The 24,063-nt window shown below is 38.2% G+C and overlaps 1 long non-coding RNA gene across 1 annotated transcript in view; it reads left to right on the top strand.

Moving 5' to 3' along the window:
• Nucleotides 1-8,584: 8,584 nt before the first annotated feature.
• The window catches only part of LOC111092343, a 54,240-nt gene continuing 38,761 nt past the window's right edge, over nucleotides 8,585-24,063 (top strand). Inside the window, exon 1 of the long non-coding RNA XR_005378273.1 lies at nucleotides 8,585-8,689. This is a non-coding gene — a long non-coding RNA (uncharacterized LOC111092343). The remainder of the gene's footprint in view (nucleotides 8,690-24,063) is intronic.

Here is a 24,063-nt window from a genome sequence, read left to right as displayed (position 1 = left end):
CCAAGTGATCATCAATTAGGTTCCCAGTGAGGATCCTCTTCTGGGCTTGGGGACAACCACCTTGGCAGTATCCTCACACAGCAGGGAGTGGAAGCTCTGTTGTCTCTTTCTTTTTTTTTTATAGAGGCACTAGTATCATGAAGCCCACTCTCCTGACCTCATCAAAGTCTAATTACTTTTCAATGGCCACATCCTACTACCTTCACATTGGGACTGAGGGCTTCAATATATGCAACCAGGGCAAGGGGGTGGGAGTGCACAAACATTCTGTCTATAACAGGTCCTCTATTTCAGCTCAACATACACGGGAACTACATCCACCAAAGCCTTTGATTCTTGGAGCATTCCAAATGGAATTGTTTCTTTCTTTAGGAAATGAATGTTTACCTTACAAGAACCTTGCAAAATGCTTAGGAGATAGCCATGATGGGGAAAGCAGCCCTTGCTTTTTGCTGATTTGGAGGCCACTCTAGGAATTCCCATTGGACACCCTCATCCATATAGACAATTGTAAGAAATCACTGTTCGTTTTCACTGGAATGGATCTTTGCCATAGTTTTTGTTTATTTCTTTTAATCAAGGGGCACATATTGTAGAACCCTCCATAGAAATATTGGGTATTCAGTTCATTATGGATGGAATGAGTAGCATGATATAATAAATGGATAAATATTTATACAAGTAGTGCCTAGGCCGTGGAGAGCATGCTTTTGCAAAATGTCCCTGTGAAAGGCAACTTTGCTGAGATGCTAAAAGGATGGTCTTCAGAGCCCAAGTAAACAGAATTGAAGTCCTGGTCTACTACCCACCCAATGTATAATCATGCATGAATTACTTAAATTCTTTTTGCCACAGTTTCCCTCTCAAGAAAAGGGGGATCATAATAAGAGTCTCTATAATAAGAGTAGCTGCACTGAGAGGACTGAGTGTTAGTGTACCTGAAGATCTTTGAAAAGTATCTGCACAGAAAAACAAAACAAAACAAAAAACCCACGAAAAAACAAAACAAAACAAAATCCTATATATCAGAACTTGTTGCTACTCTCATTATGGGCATTTTATTTAACGCAATCTGTGATTTTAGAAGACCACCTCTATGGGCTCAGTATAGTAGATGTGGAATCATATGGCATTATACCCCCCAAGAATAGAGACAGCTTCATTTTGCCATAAGTAAGTCCTAAGGCTTCTCATTCTTAGCATCTGATCTCTTCGGCTCTCACACTACCTTGAGAAGTTAAAGATTCTTTGAGGGGAAAGATCACCTCTTCTTCATTTGCATCTCTCTTTCAAGTATGGGACCCTGTACCCAACTGCTTTTTAAAGATCGATATCAAAATAAATGGATTGAATAGATTTATTCTTCTTAGAAGATGTTTTTAGTCATTGTTCAGAGAACTTACTGGAGTGTTCTGGGCTTTTTAAAAAGAGTAACCAGGGTGGTGAGTGGTAATGATGGCTGCTTTTGACAGGCACATTCCTTGTCTGTGCACCAAAAATGTGACTTGGGGCTAGCGTAGAAGTACTTTGAAGTGAGACAGAATAGCTTGGAAGCTATGATTAAAGAGGACTTGTTTACAAAATAAACTTCAAGATTATAGGAAAACTTCCTCAGTGACTTTTTTAGGTCTTTGATTCAATGAACCAGATCCTGCTTTTCTCCCATGGGGTGAAGCTGACCTAAACCACAATAGAGAAAGTCTCGCAGATAATCTTGCCAACTCCATGCCAGGGACAATTAGTGGGAAACAAACTGTAGCCTTTAAAGAGCAGGTGGAGGAATGATAAACTAAAACAACATCAGTCTCTGGCCCTATCTCCTTTCTCACTGACCATTCACAATTTTTGCAAACATCTAATTAAAGAGAAGACTTTTTGTTTTTCATCCTGAAGCTATAAATATGACACTATCAATCATAGAGATTGTTGGGGCAGGTGATGAAACAGAAATTTCTAACCAAAGGGGAAGACCTTTGAGTGTCATATAATTTTAAGACTTTTCCTCTCTCACTTTTGTTATTTTTGTGTTTGTTTTTAACATCTAACTGTTTTTTTCCTCAAAATTGGTACTCATCACTGACCTGTGCTCTCTATTCTGGAGAATCAGTAATCCCCAAAGACTGATCTGAGGTAACATTGAAGGCCGTTTTGCTTAGAATTATGTTACCAGCCACTAGCCCACAGCAGGAAACATTATAAGCATTTGACAAATAGTCGTTGAATACATGAAATAAAAGCCATTAGGATTTTGTCCTCAATTGTGACCTATTTTTTTAAATTGTTTCCTTTTCATCTGCCAGATATAAAGACATTTGGATAAAGCTGTGAATAGACATACTTTAAAATTAGCACATGTAAAATTCTTTCTGAAACTGTCTTATACCAGCTTCCTCCATCTGAAATCTTGTCAATCAACAGAAAGATTTCTCTGATTACTCTGTGCACTGCTGTCTCTATCTACTCCACATATTTTTTATTGTACTATTTTCTTGTCTTTATCTGACTTGTTACTATTGAATTTACATGATTATTGCCTGTTTTCATCTCTAGAGCACGAGTCACAAGGTCTGGAAGGGTAGGGACCTGGTGTCCCTCATTCACAGATTTACCCCTGATACCTAGCGTAAGGCCAACCTAGACCATAGCTTAATATTTGTTTAAAATGAATTACTAAAAAAAAATTAAAAAATAAAAATAAAAATAAGTAAAATGAATTACTAAATGAAAAAACATTTTTATATTTAATAGAATTCAGAATTAACTTTAAAAAAATTTTTGGACAAGTTTTTGAAGAGATTTTAGTCATCTTGTATCCACGTGGTATCAATCATGATATTTAAGGTATAGGGTCTGGGTGGCTCAGTTAGCTAAGTATCTGACTCTTGATCGGCTCAGGTCATGCATGATCTCTGGGTCATGACACTAAGCCCTATGTTGCGGCTCTGTGCTGGCGGTGGAGCCTCTTTAATATTCTCTCTCTCCCACTCTCTCACCTGCTCACATTGTCTCTGTCACTCTAAATCAATCAATCAATCAATCAATAAAAAGATACAGGGTTATTACAGAACATGAGATATTGTGATTTCATCCCAACTGACCTATTCAATTTTGAATTTTGCTTCAATTAATAAAACTTTGCTCTGTTACATGCATATTGTTACCTAAACTAGTACCATGTGAATTTACATTTATATTAGTTCCACATGAATATAAATATTTGAGATAAACTGCCAGTTACATTTGCCTTAATATTTATTTGCACAAAATTCCTCTATTAGGTGTTATTAGAAGTTCTGGTGTGGTGAAACTGAACTGCTAGAAGTTACACATAAAATCAGGAAGGGAGATAGGAATCACACCAATGTCCTTTTGACTTTTTGGAAGCTTTGTGCATTTTGGCGTATTAATAGACACTGTCGTCCTAAACTATTATTTGTTATTTAAATGTAATAATGTTTATATAAATGAAAGGTTTCCTGAGTCATGCAGATTTAGTTTTTGTAATTTAAAATTTTTCTGGAAGTGAATTGAAAATTTATGATTTTTCATTAATCTTGGGACAAGATGTTTGTAAAATTCACAGCAGGACACAAGTTAAAGTCTTCTTAGTATAAACTGAGGCGGCAGTGGTAGCAAGTTTCTCTTCTTCCCATATAGTTCCACTCTTCTTTTTCCTGCCAAAAAGTTTCCTTTTCCCAAATTATCACCCCATTAGCCACACCCCTTCATGGTATCCTCTTTGCTAAGTAAACATGTTATAGTCACACTGAATATAATGTACAATTTATTACACATTTTAATTGGAGATCATAAAGGTCAATGTTATCCAAAGAACTCTCTGTAGTAATAAAAATGTTTTGATTCAAATTCTTTTTTGCCCAGTGTGGTAGCCAGTACCCATATGTGGCTATTGAGCACTTGAAATGTGGCTGGTTTTATTTAATTTTATTGGTTTATATTTAAATAGACACATGTGGGTAGGGGTGGCCATATTGGACAGCATAGTTTTAGATTATGCATTTGAAATACTCTTCCTGGTTTCCTTTCTCAAACACACAGACGTTAAGTTTCAGAAGGACCAAATACAGTGGCAGTTCTCAGTATTTCTGCAGTTTGTCTGGCTTAGGGAATGAATGATCTACCACCAAGTTACAATCCAAACAATATTTCCCACCTAAGGTTATCCAAGCTCTTCTCTTTATTTTTCACTCTACAGTTCTGGCTGAGTTTAGAACCCAGAGGGTCAAAGGAAAGCTGGTTTCTCAGGATTCCCAGCTGGGAGTGGAAATGATGGTTTGAGTGCCAGATAGCTCATGAAGTAGCCAGGGCTCGTGAGAACCACCGCCAAGTTGACCAGATGAGAAAGGAGAGAGAAGGACAAAAAGAATCACGGAGAGTAATACTAATAAATGTTTTGTTTAGCTCCAAAACATTTTTTTTCTATATTGATCTGAGGTTCAAACTGGGTAGTAAACTCATTGTATAGCAAATAGATCATTTTGGAGTTTGGGGGTGGGGAATATACAAGCATAAAAAATACAATGGGAAATTCAAAGATTTTCAAAGATCTGGGAAAAAAAATTTTTTTTTTTTTTTGCTTCCAGAAGACATAACTGTTATTTTAGTTTCCTGTAAGTCATAGGCTTGGAAGATAACACATTATATCCCACATAATTTTTAAATTGCCTATTTTCTTAAGTATCATTACCTACTTATTGTGCCCCTGAAACCAAAACAGAGATTAAAGTTGTGGATTTCCCATAACTGTAAAAACCATATATATCTAAAAAGATTTAACTCTCCAACGGGGTATGAAATACCTACTCTTTTGGACCATTAGAATTTATTAATCTCTATCATGTTTTAGCAGATATACGGATACACAGCTGTGAGATATGGTTAACAGGTTTGTTGTGCAACAAAGAAACATAGTTGTGAGGGTTGCTGGAGAGGAGGTGGGTGAGAGGAAGGGATAATTGAGCATTAAGGAAGGCACTTGATGTAATGAGCACCGGGTGTTACGTGCAACCGATGAATCACTAAATTCTGCCTTGGAAATTAATAATAAAAAAGAAACATATTTTGTAAGAAAGAAACATCTTCTGAAGCCATTTTCACTTTTTTTTTTTTTTTCTAATCAACACCTTTTTTTTCAAGCATATTTTTGGAGTTTGGAACTCCAGGTAATGGAAAAGGAGCTTTCTGCTATCATGTAATATAACGAATCCGTAGGGGGAAATAGAGTGAAATCAGAACCACAGAAACCAGCTTTATCTGCTCTATCACCCTCCAAAGGAAACAGGTTATATATAATGCATGTGATGGAGTCTTGTGGACCAGAAACAAATAGCATGTGCTATTCGATTTTCACTCAAAAAGTTATACTAGAAATGTCACAAAATGAGCAAAATTGTAACATGCCTAAAACAGAAAGCAAGAAAAGATAAGCGTCTTCAAATAGATATGTATTAATAGAGCTCTCTAGTAGATGTATTAATGAAATGTTCATTGAGAGGAGTTATAAAGGAGTCCCTCAAAGGTCAGTGACCACTTAATTTATCATCCAAATGGAGACACATTGGAGAGCCAAAGTTGGTGCTATTAATAATGAAGTTACAACTTACAGACCAACCAAGACACATGGCTGTCCTGGTGTGAGTCTTTGTCTCTTAATCCATTATTCACCCCTCCAGATACCCCTTTGCTACTCAAATGCCGCCCATATTTTAAGACATCGCTTCATTCCCACTGTCTCGACAATACTTTCATGACCTCTCCAGCCCCCTTCTATTCACCTATCCCTATACTGCAGCAGCATTTGTAATCTGTGCTACACAATTATCTTACATTTATCCTCCACTAATATGTTGGTTCTATTTCTAGAATTACGTTATAGATTCCTAAAACCAAGGACTTTGTTCTATTTTTTAAATCTCCCCAAAGGGGGATCCCTGGGTGGCTCAGCGGTTTGGCGCCTGCCTTCAGCCCAGGGCACAATCCTGGAGTCCCGGGATCGAGTCCCACGTCGGGCTCCCTGCATGGAGCCTGCTTCTCCTTCTGCCTCTCTCTCTCTCTCTCTCTCTCTCTCTCTCTATCATGAATAAATAATAAATAAAATCTTAAAAAAAAATCTCCCCAAAGCCCAAAACTATCCCCTGGAAATCATTGCTCAAAAATAGCCCTGTCACAGGGAGATCATTGCTTGTTTTCTATACTTTCAAAGCCAAATTCAGGGCTTCCCTTTACCATGTGGTCTTCCCAAATTAAAGCAGAGGTAATATGCACCCTTCCTCTGACTGCAGATATTATGGACCACAATACTCAGTCTTATAGCAATGCTTTATCAGCACAGATCACTCTGTGCGATGTACTATCTTTTGAGCTAGATCAAAGGCTGGTGAGGGTAGGCATTGTCTTATTCCTTTTTTTTTTTTCCCTCCAGTGTCCTGCACTGTACTTTTACATGTAGCAGTGCTAGCAAAATGCCTGCTATTGGGTCCCCTACCAATATCAGAGTGGCTCACCACTTTCCATGTCTGCACAGATCATGATTCAGTCATACTAGCAAGGCCACATCCAGGAAAAATGGCACAGGTGTCAGAAATGACCTCTTCTTGAATTGTACAGCTCTGTTAATACATTTTGAATTGTACATCTAGCTCCTGCAGTAAGGGGGAGAAGCTCTGGTCTGAGGCATGTTGGAACAAGCATAAAGTAGAGCCAAAAGGGACAAAAGGAAGCTGGAAGTAGTTCTAGCTAAAGGTACAGGTCTTTTTAACCCCCTGATCTTGCTTTAGCAGAAGGCTACTGGAAATTCATACAGTTTTCCAGTCTGCTTCTGGAGAGGGGGTCTAGATAGAGTAAGCCCAGAGGAAACCTCTAGGGGATCTAGGTGACTCAGGCAAGTGTAGTACAATGTGGTCCTATAGGGTGATCAAGGTGAGACTCCACGAGGGACCAAGAGGAAGACAACTGTATGGACTGAGCTATAGGAGAGATGGGAATCCATACAAGTTGCTGGTTCTGGGTTCCAAGGAAGGAGACAGGGAAGAGCTCGGCTGGGAATCAGGGAAGTAATCAAGCAAAGTTAGGCTCCAGGCAGTGGAATAGGTGTGTGGGCATTGTAGGGGCCAGAGACGAAGGCAGAGTCTTGGACTTCTGAGATGACACTGTGGGAGAGGGGAGAGAGTAAGCAAAGATGCCACCAGCATCACAGGGCAGACCTCATCACTGTACATCAGATCATGAGGAGGATTTATCCTGGTATATGCATCCAAGCTGTCATGCAGCTAGAGCTGCTGGGGCTCTTCTGAACCTGTAATGATGGTTGTGGAAACCGGAATGGGCCTGGACACAGAGATGGAACCCATAACCACCCCACCCCTGCTAAGAGACACTAAGAGACAAAATGAGACAGGAATGGAGAAGGCCACACATAGAAGGTGAGCAGAGAGTAGCCTTTCCCTGCATGCATTCTTTAGGATGCTGATCTAAGAAAGGATGAAGTGGTCAGGTAAGTCTCAGAAAAGCTGAACTACACAAAATTTGCAAGATTCTTTACCAGGTCCTGGCAGATACAGTGTCAATCTCCAGCCATGACTCTTTTATGCAGTGAAATGCTCAGAAGCTTTTGATCCACTAGAGTCTGTGCAGAAAGACTTCCTCAGGCTCAGCAGGGCTGTAGGAATGAAGAAGACAGTGTGGTGACACGCTCAGCACATTCCTAGTCCCCATACATGGCCTCAACAGCTAGCTTGGTAAAATCTTTGGCAATACATGCGCAATCACTAATGGTTTATTTGCCTTAGACTCAGCTTATGGGACAGCTAATGAAGAGGTGGCTTGGGAAAGAATAAAACCATGAAACATCTGCTAAGAGTTACACAATTAATTAATTTATTTATCTTCCTATTCATTCCGGTCGCTTACAGTTCTTCCTTTATTCCTCTGCACCTCTGTGGAACACAGTGTCAGATTGAAGTTTCATCCAGAAAAGAGGAGAAAAAAGTGAGATAATGCCAATGAGGACCTAAGTTTTATCAATTTTTTCTGCTAGTTAGTTACATTGGGGGGTGGGGGCTGTTTCATGTGGGTTCCCTCCAATGTCATTCTGTGGTTACTTCTCAACAAGTTCTTCTATCAGTTGTGTGAGAGGGTGTGTAACACAGCACAAAGAGGCAGCAGGCAGGTTGTATGGATGTGGCTTTGTACACAACTCTATCACTTATGACTTTGGGACCTTGAGCTGGTGCACTGGGCAGTTTTGTGCTGGGCCCCTGCAACCCCCAAGACACACCCAACTGATGTGGGCCCCTGTGACTGATGAGGGCTTCCTGGAAATCACCCTCCAGCAGAGGGTGTTGCTTTGCCCTGTGTGATGCCCCCTTACTGGAGTCCTTCCCATCCGGACTGGTCAAAAGGTACAGAAGCCTAGATCCATTTCAGTTGGAGACAGCTCTAAAGGTCCAGCCCCGCCCAGAGTTTCCTGTGACATCAGCAGAGGACAATGGTAGCACTGCATTTGCATCACAGATTAACATCTCCCCTTGTTCATACCTGCCCTCCTCACTCTCCCTCGCTTCCAGGTCTTAGTGCTGAGAGAACTCTCCAAAATACTTTCTGCAACCAATCTTTCTATCTTGGAGTCTGTTTCCAAGAGAACTGGTCCACAAGAGCTGGTTCATCATCTGTGAGTCTCAGGTCCCTCATCTGTAATAGAAGAGAAGAATAGAATAGAATAGAATAGAATAGAATAGAATAGAGAACTCCAAATGACCGAAATAATGGGAAAATTAATTAATTAATTAATTGTGTAACTCCTGGCAGATGTTTCATGGTTTTATTCTTTTCCAAGCCAACTCTTCATTAGCTCAATTGCATGAGGATTACTAAGGTGCCAGGCTCTTTTCTAAGCACTTTTCCAGAATTATTTTAATTTCTAACAAAATCTTATGATGCAGTATTATCCTCCCCTTTTACACAGAAGAGGAAACTGAGGAACAGAAATTATCTAACTTGAAAACTGTCACAAACCTAGTAGGTAGGAGTCCGGGGGTCAGCCACTATGTCTCCAAAAATTATACTCTTAACTCTTAAGCTTCATTATGTTTCCCCACAGAGCAATGGTTAAAATTAATTGAGAATATATAGCATGTGTCTATCACAGTACTGGGAAATGGTAGTTAATCAATAAATGTTTTATTTCCTTCAGTCTTCATATACATTTAAGTGTCACAGGTGTCCTAACTGTGGGAAATGAACAAGGGACAGTGGAAAGGGAGGTGGGCAGGGAGTTGGGGTGACTGGGTGATGGGCACTGAGGAGGGCACTTGGCGGGATGAGCACTGAGTGTTATGCTAAATGTTGGCAAATTGAACTTCAATAAAAAAATTTTAAAAAAAATAAATGAATAGTGACATAAAAAAAAGTGTCCCAGGTGTCATGAGGATGGCAGGAGCCCACGGGATGATGTGATGTGTGTGGGAAGTCTGAACACAGACTACCAAGTAACTAGTACTGATTTTCCGAGGGTGCCACATGGCCCAGTGGGGGAGAGTCAGATTACCTTCTTTAGAGCTTAGATTCTCTGCCTGCTACTTCAATCTTCTGAGCTTCAGTTTCTCATCTATTATAAAGGAAATAATAATATTATCTATCTTATAGGATTGTTGTGAAGATCAAATTAATTAATGTATTTAGCATATTGTCTGACGTAGTACAAACTGAATAAAAGTTATTATTTTAACCATCAGTATAACTAGCATTACTTATTGTAGATATTTTTTTTTTCAGTTAGGGTTAGGTTTGTGTTCATACAACTTTTTTTTCTAAATATTGTATTTATTTATTCATGAGGAATACAGAGAGAGGCAGAGACACAGGCAGAGGGAGAAGCAGACTCCCTGTGGGGATCCTGATGTGAGACTCAATCCCAGGACCCCAGGATCATGGCCTGAGCCAAAGGCAAGTGCTCAACCACTGAGCCATCCAGGTGCCCTTCATACAATTTTAAAAAATGAAATGGTCCTCTTAAATAAGATAAATTTTATTTCTCCCACTTATAAAAGAAGCCCAGAGGTGGGTTACCTAATGTTAGTATAGCCTGGATACCTTCTAACACCATGGACAACCAGCTTGTTTTTGCTTCATGGTCCAAAAATGCCTGTCAGAGCTCCAGCTATCACATTTACATTCCAAACCATAGGTTGGAAAAAGGAGTAAGAAAGGAATTGTTCCTCTGTTTGAAAACTCACCCATCAAAAATATTACCCCTATATCTTATGGCTATAAATTGATCAAATGCCCCATCTAGCATGTATGGAATGCTGAGCTGTGTGGATTTTCATTTCAAGCAACGATGGTTCAACCAATGTCAGGACTCTGTTAGGGAGGAAGTAGAATAGGCCTAGGTCCTAGAAGGCATTGAACAATTTCCACCACAGGGGATGAGCCCTCCAGGCACCTGCTTAAAAATAAGCTATAGCTTATTTTCTGTTTTCTGGTTGCAGTTGCAGGAAAAGACAAATTGTTACTTTAGGTATTGCAAATATCGATGTCAGTTAACTTAAAGGTGGAGAGTTTTAATTCTAAGCTTAAACATTTTACCCATGTTTGTATGTACTTTTATTTCTGACAATTCTAATTTGTACAGCAAAGCCTGCAGGGAGAAATATCTTATAAGAGCATGAGGTAAAAAACAATAACCCATGCTAATTCTTGCAAGTGTCTCATAAATAAAACATGAAGCAAAAGGAAATTAAATATTGATTAAAGAAATCCAAAGCTTAGGACATTTGAGTTTGTTATATACATTGTCATGAGGTTCATTGGAAGCCAACCATTTGGAAAATAGATAAATAGGACCTTTGAGTATCAGGACTAGCCCTTATGGCATCCAATAGTAAGAGATCAGGGATGAGTGATTGTCAGCAACATTTTCATTACATACAAAGAAATAGTGACCTTGAAATCATATAGGAAATTTACAATTAAAAAAAATCCCTAGTCTACTTATTCAATTTACTCTCCTGCTCCTATCAATACACATATTTCAAAACACAAAGATTTTAACCAAGAGGAAAACAGTGTGCAAAGGCCCTCAAATCAAACTCTGGATTTCTAATAGGAAGAAATCACCACATGAAAAGGAACATGTCACTGTCATGGGAGGAATTGAACAGCTTCTCCCATCCTAAGAATGTGTTAGAGAGAAACCACCCACAGTTTTCCATCGTTTTTTTAACCTGACTTCACCATGAAGCCAGCCAGTGAAAATATAAAATTACGGGAACGTGATTTTCAGCTACACCACAAACCTGGAGAAATCCATGTTATTCTAAAAGTATTATCTCATTATAGGCAAGGATTAGCTAACAGGAAACAGCCAAATTATCTTGGTCTGTGGTTGAAGAGGATCTAAGATCGACAGGGATGCCGTTTACAAATTTCACATTCAGGGAAGTATCCAACTAACTGTCTTCTGGGTCACTCCATTGGAATCCAAAGAAAACAGTCTTAGCAGAGAAATCACCATGAACCACAGTTGCAGACTTTTCAAATTAAAAAAGAATAAAATAAAAACTGGGAAGAACAAAGATGAGTGATTGATTTACTGCGATTTACTGAGGAGTTGTAGGCGTTAACTCTACGGTAAAGTGAATTTTGGGTTAAGAGACCAAACAATGAGAGTGCAGTGCCCCCGATGTCTTTATGTGTTTTTGTGACTGAGTTGAACAAAGAGTGGTTGGCCGTGAGTTTACAACCCTTTCCTTGGTTCATAAGGCAATCAGCTGAAGAAAAGGCAACTTGTTTTTCTGACATCGTAATGTACGGATAGCTTCTACTCGTTTTAACTTCAGTTGAAATTTAATGTGTAGGAAAAAGCAGAATAATAGTCTAGTACCTCTTCCAATTTAAAAAAAAAATGTTATAAAAAAAATTCTAAGCCAAAAACATGCCAAGATGCAAATGTTTCCTTTTTTTCTTCTCTCTCGTCTCTGTCTCTGTTTCTCTCTCTCTCTCTCTCTCTCTCTCTCTCTCACACACACACACACACACACACACACACACATAGCACAGTCCGAAGTAAAAGTGAATATAGAGTAAAGCCCAGTTTTCAGAATATTGGAACATAAAAAGAAAACTCTAGGTTGGAATTCAAGCACTCGCCAATGTTACCTAAGCTCCTTGCCTGTTAGCTTCTTCAACTGATAAATGAGCATAATCACAGCTATTTCAGAGCAATCTTGGAAAATAAAGAACACGAGTTTTGTGGTCAGAAAGGCTCCACAGGTCAGAAAGAGACGGGCTGGTGTCTCTTGGCCTCATTCTCACATCTGCTTCCTGGGATGGTATGAGAGGAGCCTCTACACGAGTTCTGGCACACAACGGCTAGCCCTCCCCTCTGCTTGGTCTATTGCTGCAACGTTGACATTTCTAATGCCACATCGAAACCGATAGCTTCCTTGAAAGGATATTCTTTTCTTTTCTTTTTAAATTATTATTTATTTATTTATTTGAGAGAGAGAGGGAGCAGGAGCAGGAGGGAGGGGCAGACTCCTCACTGAGCAGGAGCTCCATCCAGGGACCCTGGAGTCATGACTGGGCTCAAGGCAGACCCTTAACCCACTGAGCCACCCAGACACCCCTGGAGGGATATTCTTGTAGAAATCCAGCATTAGCAGACTTAGATGCTGAGCACCTCACAATCCTCATGACATTTTCTCCATCTGCTCAGTTACAGAGCTCTCCACCCATGTGCCTCTGCCAAAGCTCCTGATCCCCTGCCCTGGTTTCCCTTCTCCTGGCCCCGGATTTCAGGCTGAACACCCAGGCCCTTCGTTATGGGTAGTGGTCCCATATTTCTGTTAAAGAAGATGCTCAGGGATGGCAAGCGTCTTCCAAGAAATAATTTATATTGAAGCTAGAGTTGTCACTTGGCTGTACAAGATTTTCTTCTTTGCTCTGCACTGTCCCATGCCTTGCTCTTAGCACTCCTGGTGCCTGTTTACTAAATGCCAGGAGCTACACTCACCCCAAAATCTAGGGACCACAGAAAATGCTTACCTACCCCCACTCCCAAATGTCTACAGAGCATGGAGTAAACTCCACCCCAAGTTAAGACTGTGGCTCCAACTCTTAGCCCTTGAGAAACAGCACTATTTTGGAACCTACTCTAGAAAGAGCAACCCTGGTGCCCATGATCAGCAGAAGTTGAAGCTTGCCAAATTTTTCAAGCAACTCCTTCTCCAATTCATCCTCAATATCTCCCCCTAGGTTGATTAAATATTTCATAAGTATTGTCAGAACACATATAGATCAGGTGGACATTTTTTCCTCTTATTCTTTATACATTCTGCGTCTTCCTTCATAAATCTTTTTCTACATTGTGTTGAAAGGTAAAGTGAGGCACATTAAAATTTTCAACAGTTTCTCAGAGTATACATCAATTTGAAAAGGGCAGTGCCAAACCAACAATGGTTAAAAGTGATCCACCAAAAGGAGCTGTGGAGAGGTTTTCATAGAGAAGACATGAAAGCAAAACAGGAAGTCATTTGATTGGCTTAAACACTTGCTTTATTTGGGAAAGACTAGTCAGTGGTTATAATTAGTGGTTCTTAGGTTTCATTTTCTCAGGTTCAAGTGTGTTAAGTCTGGCCTTGGTTTTGGTCTTCCTGTGTTGGCTCTCAAGGATTTAGAGCCCCTCAGTCTGAAGGCCTTGTTTAATTACTTCAACAATCATTATCTCTAGCAAAACAACAACAACAACAAATTGTCTTTATTTTCTTCTGTCATTTAAAAATTCTGTTTTTCATACTTAGGCCATTAATTAATCTGTCTTGAATTTACATGTCAGTGTGGGGTGGGAATCACATTTTATTTCAATGAAGACAGAGTTGAGGGGCACTACACACTGAAGATTTCTGTTCCCACAGTGTATCCAAACCTATTCTCCAAGATGATGGTATTTGGAGGTGGAGCATTTGGCAGGTGCTTAGGTGAGGGTGGAGCCCTCATGAATGAGATTAGTGACCTTATAACAGAAGCCCATGTGAAGACACAGCAAGAAGACAGTTGTCTACTAACCAGAAGGGGGACCCTCATCAGACATCGGATCTGCTGATGCTTTGATCTTGGATTCCCCAGCTTCCAGCACTATCAGAAATAAATTTCTGTTCTTTAAAAACCACCCAGTCTGGGGTGACCCAGTTGAACATCAGACTCTGGATTTTGGCTCAGGTCACGATCTCAGGGTCATGAGACTAAATCGGCATCAAGCTTCACACTCAGCAGGGAGTCTGCTATCTCCCTCCCCCTCTGCCCCTGCTCACACACTCTCTCTCAAATAAATAAATAAAATCTTAAAACTGACACCCAGTTTATGGTATTTTTGTTTATGCAGATTAAGAGAATGGGTTTTTTTTTAAAGGTTTTCTATATCATTTTTTAGTTATTTAGAGTAAAATATTTTTCTCTCATATTTCTCCGTATCATCAAGGTTTCATATTTATTGTATAAGTTCATGGTGCTCTGTATCCATATATCATTATTCCCACTTGTTTCTGAGCCTCCTCTTGGTACTGAACCAATATGGACAAAAGACGGCCTATTTGATGAATCTCTAGTATCTATTGGGTTTCTTTGTTTTCTATTCCATTGGTGAGGTATTTTTTTAACTCTTCCTTTTCTGCCACTTTCTTTGCATTTAGTCTGTGTTCTTTTTCTAACTTCTTAAAGGTAATTTTCAAACTTTTTTCAATCATATAGATTTAATTGGTATTATGTCCTATAAGCACTGTTCTTTACTATCTCTTCCCTTCTGAAAAGGTAGTTCAATGTTACTCAGCTCTTATTACTTTATAATTAATATATTATTCACATTAATTATTTTAGATTGCTTAAAAGTTTTTTTTTTTATTTTAAAGTGTATTTTTGGGTTATTTTATTACTGGTATCTAATGTTACTTTTTCTTTCAGAGGCTGTGCTCATATTTAGTACTTCTTTTGAAGAACATTATAATACAATTAATTTTTAGAAATGTGCCATGTTTCTTTGAAAATAATATGTATTACTTAATTTTCCCTAATTTTCTAATGAGCTTATTGTGTGTATGTGTGTGTACTAGGTCAAGCTTATTAAGATTTGTTCAAATCTTTTTTATTTTCATTAATTCTTTATCTAATAGGTCTGTCAGTTTCTGAGAGAAATGTTTTTAAAATCTCTAATATTATCTAATACAATTATGAATTTGCCTATTTCATCTTCTAGTTAATTATTGTTTTATATATTTTGCTCTATATTGCTGGGGAGAATAGAGTTTAGGATTGCTATAATTTCCTGGGAAGTTGTTTCTTTTATTTTATATATTGATCCTTTTTGTCCCTCTACACTGAACATTTTAGAAGGATGCTTTCTCTCTCTCTCTTTTTTTTCTTTTTGAGATTTATTTATTTATTTGAGAGAGAGGGAGAGAGTGTGAGCACAAGTGGGGAAAGGGGCAGAGGGAGAAGCCGACTCCCCACTGAGCAGAGATTGCAGGCTGGGGCTCGATTCCAGGACCCCAAGAACATGGCCTGATCCAAAGGCAGACACTTAACCAACTGAGCCATCCAGGCACCTTGAAGGATGCTCTTTCTGATAGCAATTGCTGTGACAATTTGCTTTTGGTTAGGATATACATGATACAGTTTACATTTTCCTGCTGTTTTTGCTTTTTGATTTTATAATTAAATTACTTTCTAGCCCCACTGAAGATGACAAAAATTATTGCCTTTCTACTTGTCAGTTTTTTACATGTAAGTCAGTCTTTTTCTTTGGTAATTTTAAGGACTATTTTCCTTTGGATTTAGGGTTTTACTATGACAGTATGCTATGGTCTTATTTTATATATTCAAAACTTGCTATGCCTCTGTGTTCTAAGTAAACAAGTCTTTCATTGATTCTAAACATTCTTGTACCATATATTTCTAAATTTAGCTTTTCCCTCATGCTCTCTCTTCCTGTGGCTATTCTTTTGGATGCTAGGTTCAAGTCTTTTTAATTGTCTTTTTTTTTTTTTTTTTTTTCTCTGACCTCCTCCCCTTTCAGGGTCTCAGATACTTAGACCAGACAAGTCTTGATCTGTCTAAACTTGTCCTCTGAAATTTTGATTTAATTACTTTCTTTTTCATTTGCTTGAGGTCTATTTAGTTCTTCTTCTTCTTCTTTTTTTTAAGATTTCATTGTTAAGTAATCTCTACACTGAACATGGGGCTCAAACTCACAACACTGAGATCAAGACCCACATGTTCTACCAATTGAATCAGTCAGGTACCCCATTTTGTTTCAAAATTTTGATGTTTTCTATTCCTTATTTACATTTTCAATAACTTTTAGCACTTTATTTTATAAATCTTTCATGAGCTTTTATCATCTTTACACTTTACAGTCCTTCTATATGTTTTGACTGCTAGCTTTTGCTCATGTGGATAATTGCACTGTCATTTGTGCTCATAAAACTATTTTAGGAGTAACTAACTTATCCATGGCAGCCTCACACAATCAGGATTGTGCAATTATCTCTAACAAATGGTATTGTGCTTGTTTCTGAGGAACATTCATGGATTTCAGTGATCCAAAACATGCTTGACAATTCCTAAGGCCCTTAATGTAAATTTAATCTCCATGGCAACTCGTGGTGCAGGCTTAGCTGCTCAGTAGGAGCTGTCCTTCTGACATTCTATTTCAAGAAGAGCTCCCAGTTCTAGCTCCTTACCTTCCTCAAGCTCAAGATTATTTCTTTTCTCCTTTCATATGGGTTAAAATTTCAGGACCCAGCAGTAAGAGACTCTAATATTCCAATCCCTCGATAAATCACCTCATATCAACCAACTCATGAAATTATACTATCTTCTTCATTCGTGTCACCAAAGCCATTTTTCCTGTCTTTTCCCATATTTTCATGTGCTTTTTTAGTTTTGCCTCTGCCAATATCACCATTTTGTCCAAACTGGGTCTTGCTATTCAATCTTTATACTACAGTTCTTTATTTCTGTCTACTGTGCATGGCACAGTAAATATCAGATGAATGTTATCCTCATAACTTGGGGGAGGAGATAGATGCGCCCTGAATTGTGATACGTTGGTGAAGCTTTGTGGGAAGGACTAAGACAGCACATAGAAAGACATCATTAGTTGGCTTGAAAGGATGAGTGAGAGCTTCACCAAAGAGATAGATTTGAGATGACCTCTTCTGGGTGATAGGGAGCCGCAGGGTAGGAAAAAACAAGAGGAGAGGATTTTCTAAGGGAGTTGAATTTGTAGCCTCAGGATGCAGTTTCAGCCTAGAAGTGATAGTTGAAGCCATAGGAACAAAGACCAAAGGGTTGCAGAACTTGCAAAACAAAATAAGACTTGAGAATGTGAGTGTTCTCAATCAAGAAAATCAAGGAACTGGAGTGAAAAGCAGAACTCTGTGCAAAGATTTCAAGTTGTAGGATAAAAAGCAGTGGCATGGGATGTGGGACTTTGCGATGGCAAAGTTGAACAAATACTATCAAAGAACCTGATATTCTGTGGTGGAACAAAACCTCCGTTGAGCATGAAACTGTTTCTTTTTTTAAAGAAAGTATAAGCAGAAAAGATCTTTGTGGGCCTCAAATGAAATGAACTTTCCTTTAAGCAAGAACCACTTTTCATCTTCTATTGTCAATATGTTTTGTTTGACCTTCTTATAACACTAGTTGTGATTAACTAAGTTAATGCTTCTTGAGATCTTGTGGCTAAAGAATAAAATAAATTATAACTAAAACATAAAGACTGTTTATTATATGTTCCATTACTGAAGTCTTCTATAATGTGCCTTTTATTATTATTTTTTTTAGAATTGCACTTACCTTTATTTCATGGCACACAAGTCTTTTCATGACATTCCATCATCATCCAAAATGTCACTGTGGGCAGTTGACCCTGGAAGGAAGAAACTAAATATTTATTTACTGAAACAAGAAAATGTCTGCCAGGTCCCTGAAAAATCCTAATCTTCTATCTTATCTTCAGAAGTCCATGGGCTTCTATTATAATATATTCTCCTTGATTCCCTGAAGGTTTACTATCTGTCCAAAAGTTCCTCATTCTAAGTCCCAAAAGGGAATTTTGCTTTTTAACTGTCTGCACTATACTAAAAATTAATTCAAGGAATTGACCACTGTGCCCTCAAGAATTGAGTAATAAACCCTCTTGTATCCATTAAGGCTCTCTGAGAGTAAGAGTTCCCCCAAAGCACCAAAGGGCAATTATTGTAAATCTGCCTAGACAGAGCTTTCAGCATAGAGAAAATTTAATTCTCAAAGCTTACTCAGAAAAGAAAAATAGCCTTACTGAGAAGAATAGCCTTTCTGAGAGTTGCAGCCCAATGGAGAACACCCACATTATAATACCTTTCATCTAATAATGGAGCACTGTGTTTGAAGCAAGATTCAGAAAACATTTTGTTTATAGTCTCCCTGTAGCAGTGCTTAACACACAGAAGGTACTAGAGAAATATTTATTGTCTGGATGAAAACATGAAAAATTGAGTGATTTAAAAACCATCTAGTCCAATGGTTAATAACTAGATTTAAAGATGAAGATATGGAAGTCCAGAGACTTTTAGGGGTAGCTCTAAGATGACTGTATCAGGCTAATCATTACCTCAATGTGTTACTTTTTTTTAAGATTTATTTATTTAATAAATATAATGGGGAGGAGGGGCAGAGGGAGAGAGAGAATCTCAAGCAGACTCCATGCTGAGTGCTGAGTGCAGACCCCAATGCGGGGCTTGATCTCAAGACCCTGAGATCCTGACTTGAGCTGAAACCAAGAGTCAGATACTTAACCAACTGAGTCACCAGTTACCCCTTAGAGAAATCTGGCATGACTATCTTCTTTCCTGGGACACCTACATTTGCTTGCCATTAGTCATTGCACATAGAATCTTCCCACTGAACTAGCTGACTCTTTAAGTTTATGCAGCTCATTCAACTATCGATGGCAATTTTGTACTAACCAGTGGTTCTAAATTCTTCTGTTTCCCATGCACTTGAAGGTCATAATACTCTTGCATCCCTTTCTTCAGTAACTCTTGAGCAAGGATTGTCAGGTCTAAGATAATCCTGGGGTAATGAAGAGGAGGGGTAAAAGCCATTTGAAAGAATCTCATAGTTGATTCTAATGCCCACTAAAATTTTACTTGGATTATTATTCTGAATTAAGAATTAGCATGTGCTCTTAATATTTACAGGGATTCTCTTCCTTTTGTCTAATCCTTCTTCAATGTCCTGTTTAAATTATGCCATTTGTGAAGTCATTTCTGATTCTTATCTCTAAAATTATTGTATCAATTAGTGCTCAACAGCACTTTGGTTAAAACTCTGTATAACATAAGCTATATTAGAACTTTTCAGGATGCCTGGGTGGCTCAGTGGTTTAGTGCCTGCCTTTGGCCCAGGGCGTGATCCCAGAGTCCTGGGATCAAGTCCCACGTCGGACTCCCTGCATGGAGCCTGCTTCTCCCTCTGCCTGTGTCTCTGCCTCTCTCTCTCTGTGTCTCTCATGAATAAATGAATAAAAATCTTTAAAAAAAAAAAGAAAATAACTTTTTTGCTTATGTGTTGGTATAGACTGAGAGTATGTATCCTTTCTAAAATTCAAATGTGGAGACCTAATTCCCAATGTGATAGTAATTGGAGATGGACCCTTTAGAAGGTCATTAAGTCATGAGGCCTCTGCTCTTATGAAACAGGCCCAGAGAGTTCCTTCGCCCCTACCTCTGTTTAAGGACACAGTGAGAAGGAGTTGTCTATGAACCAGGAAGTGAAACCTCACCAGATACTGAATCTACCAGTGCCTTGATGTTGGCTTCCCTGAGGACTGTGAGTCATACATTATGCTTTTTATAAGCAGCATGAACTGAGAAATGTGCACACTTCTGTGTGAGCTCCAACAGAAGCCTTACCTTACATACCTTTATATCATCAGCTTTTAGCAAATTGTCTGGCCTGGGATAACCTGTCAACAAGTATTTATAGGAGAAAGATAAGCAGGCAGGTAGGCACACATCAATGTCCTGGTACTGAGGTTGAGAACTCTTGCACATACTTTATGGTCTGTAGACATAGGCAAGGATAACTGGAAGAAAGATTTTTCTTAATCTAGTTGTCAAGAACCTTGTGTTTTGCTAAACCTAAATATTTGCACATCTTTGCATGTTTTATTTTATTTTAGTCTTTGTGTGTTTTAATTTAAAGCAATACATTTTACAAAAGTAAGACAACTTTGAATTACAATAATGAAAGACACTTTGGATAAGTTATATATATTTTTATGATCAAAAGCATCCAGCATATGATGTTATTTGGTAAAGGAATGCAGTTTCAGGATTTTACTTTAAAAATTCAAGATCTGGGAATGTTTTAAAAATGGTATTTCAGAACAACAAAAACCCTCCACAAACATAGAAGTGCTGGCACTTTTCTCCCCCCACCATGTAAGAACTCTGCAAATTTGTTTGTATTGATTCAAGTCTGCAAAGCAAACACATTTATTTAGATTGATTCGTGAAACTGGCTGTAGTAATGGAATACTGTACTACTTGTTTCAGGATTGGGCCCTGAAAATCAATTACAGAGCACTGAGGCCATTATTTTCGCCTTGTAAACAAAGGTTCTTTAAATTCCAGGACATGTCTGCCACGTTAGAGATGAGGGACCAAGCATTTCATTTCAAGAGGGTATAACGCATTTGCCTGTTTAGATGAGCTGAACGCCATGAAATTGATATTGGCTCATTCTGCGTCTTCCAGTTATGCTCAAATGAATACATCATTTTTGGAGAAAAACAACACAAGTCCTGTGTTTACAATGGCACTAACTTGCATGCCAGTTCTTAAAATGAGAGTTTTACTAAAGTCGTTTCAAAGAAAACCGAAACTCTATGAAATATCTTAGTTTAAATGGTTGAGAACTAGAAAGGATCCTGCCCTTGGTGAGTACCACTTGGCTACAATTAAAGAATGTTATGGTCTTGTGGAATTTCCGGTTTTGGTCATTTAGAGTCTGACCAACCTTCCATCACACTGGTTTCAGTAGTACTTACTAGATTCTTTCAAAACAGAGTTGTTCTTTTTCTGGAAAGATCACTTACAATTATATCCAAGAAACAATGCTTAGCGTTTATTTTTAAAAAGAAGAGGAAGTTTAGGTCAAGATTAAAGCTACAACCACCACAGAGTCTCCACCCAAAAAGGCTCTTAAATCTAAGTTCTAGGTGTTTTGTTTGTTTGTTTGTTTGTGTTAAATATACTTCCACAGAGGATGATTTGGAATCCTTGGTTTCTTCCTCTACAAAGAATGAAGGGAACTTCATGGCAAATTTAGGCTGAAAACCCAAACATTAAAAAAAAAAAAAAAGAAAACCCAAACATTAACTCTTCACTATCTTTGGGGGAAATACACCATGGGAATAATGATTTTTTTAAATTAGGCTTAAACATTCTTAAAAACTCTCACTGATTACATGTTTGGAAAAAGGATTGTTGGTAAGCCGTGGTGTCTCTACATACTAGAGTTAACTCCCAAAGGACTAATGTTGGTAATGAGAATTATTGTTTTTTTTTTGTTTTTTTTTGTTTTTTTTGAGAAAACTTTCTAAGGGTACCCCACTACATTCACATGCACAAAGCTTGCAATTTCAAAAACATTCTGGCTGTGGTTTTCCATTTAATCTTGACACTGACCTTACAACATAGATAGGCAGGATTTACACCCCTCAGAGAAGCCTCTGAATCTCCTTTTGTCATTTGTAAGGTGATAATAATAAATAACATTTGACATGCCTAACCCTTCGTATAGTGGAGAATAAAATGATCTTGTCTATCTCTTATGACAGACACCAAAAAAATTAAATTAGAAACTAATGTATATTTTATTGTGCTAAAGATAAAGAGAGAATTGGGGATATCAATTTTAAAAGACAGAAGCAATATATTCAGAACTAATAAGGAAATTGAGTCAAATTATTCACAAACTATATATATGCACAGACATACAAATACATCAAAATCTTTGTGAGACACACACAGACAGGGCCTCATCCTGCTTCTCTTCATGTTTCAGTCTGGGGAAATTTAAAATATTTGCTTCATGCTTACCATTGCATCGTTAGTCCTTGGAGAAATTGTTGAATAACTGATTAAAGAAATGAATATATCAATCTATCTAAAAGAAGGATCAAGCAGATCTAGGAAAAGACCATATGCTGAACTAAATGCAAGCTCGACAAAACTGAAAGGATTAAAATCATGCAGAGTATCTTCTCTGATCCCAACAGACGTTAGCTTAGAAATAAAACAAACAAAAAAGCTAGCAAATAATCAAATATTTGGAAATTAGGTAACACATTTTTTATCAACTCATGGGAAGAAAAGGAAATTAAAATAGAAATCAGAAATGTTTTGAACTAAATAGTAATGAAAATACAACCTATCAAAACTTGTGAGATGGAGCTAATGGTTTAATGAAAGCTTAGAGCCTTAAATGCACATTTGAAAAGAAGAAAGGCTGAAAATGGATTATCTAAGAATCCATACCAAGAAATAAGAAAAAAGAAAAATAGTAAGAAGATGCCTGTATCTGGTATATATAAAGAACATTAGAGTCATTTAGGACAAGAGAAACATACCAAAAAAAAATTTTGTTAGGGACACCTGGGTGGTCAGTGGTTGAGATCTGCCTTCAGCTCTGGTCATGATCCCATGGTCCTGGATCTCGTCCCACATCAGGCTTCCTGCAGGGAGTCTGACTGTGTCTCTGCCTCTCCCTCTGTGTCTCTCATGAATAAATAAATAAAATCTTGGGGATCCCTGGGTGGCTCAGCGGTTTAGCACCTGCCTTTGTCCCAGGGCCTGATCCTGGAGACCGGGGATTGAGTCCCACGTCGGGCTTCCTGCATGGAGCCTGCTTCTCCCTCTGCCTGTGTCTCTGCCTCTCTCTCTCTCCCTCTCTCTCTCTCTCTGTGTGTCTCTCATGAATAAATAAAACCTTTAAATAAATAAATAAATAAATAAATAAATAAATAAATAAATAAAATCTTTAAAAATATATTTTTAAAGATAAATAAGCACTTAGTCAAAGAGCATAGCTACATTGCCCAGAAATGTGTGAAAAGGTTTCAAACTGATCAGAGATTTGGGAGATGAAAAATGAGGCCATAATGAGAAACTGACATACGAGCACCAGAATAAAACTATGATTAAAACACTGATAATAACAAGTGTTCATGAGGATATGGACGAACTGGAACCCTCGCAGATTGCTGGTAAGAGAAAAATTTACACAGTCACTTTAGATAAGTATTTGGTAGTAACTTCTACTAGAGAATCTTTGCCCACCTTTCCAAGGCAGGGTAGAAAGGCAGGGATTCCCAAATATTCCCACATTGTAGCATACAGAAAATAACGTCTGCTTGGCACACTAAGAGAAAACGAGGAGGCTTTTATGGCATGACATCATCAAATGCGTTACCAGTGAACCACCTAGTCACACTGAGGACTGATGTGCTCTTTTCTTTTACTTTTTTTAAAGATTTTATTTATTTATTTGTTTGTTTGTTTATTTGTTTATTTTTTTATTTTTTTATTCATGAGAGACACACAGAGAGAGGCAGAGACACAGGCAGAGGGAGAAGCAGGCTCCCTGAGGGTGGCCTGATCCAGGACTCGATACCAAGACCTGAGGATCACGACCTGAGCCAAAGACAGACACTCAACCACTGAGCCACCCAGGTGCCCCTGATGTGTTCAATACATGGGATGTTTTTATCTATGCATATGGCGTGTTAGATTTGCACTTTGGGGGAAGCTCAGTGTTTGGTGTCTAAATTATAGCAAGAGGAAAAAGAAAATCCCTATAAATATTTCTGTTTTCTCGAGGTTTTAAATTATTTACCTAATAAATACTAAATTTACCTAATAAATACTAAATGGGTGTGGTCTTTTAGAATAGGGAGCATTTCTGAAAGATGGGAATATAGGAAAAGAGGTCATCGAA

Source organism: Canis lupus, chromosome 25, assembly GCF_011100685.1.
Source record: "Canis lupus familiaris isolate Mischka breed German Shepherd chromosome 25, alternate assembly UU_Cfam_GSD_1.0, whole genome shotgun sequence".
Taxonomy (NCBI): domain Eukaryota; kingdom Metazoa; phylum Chordata; class Mammalia; order Carnivora; family Canidae; genus Canis; species Canis lupus.
Note: the sequence above shows the minus strand (reverse complement) of the source record. Positions and strands in the feature narration are given on the sequence as shown.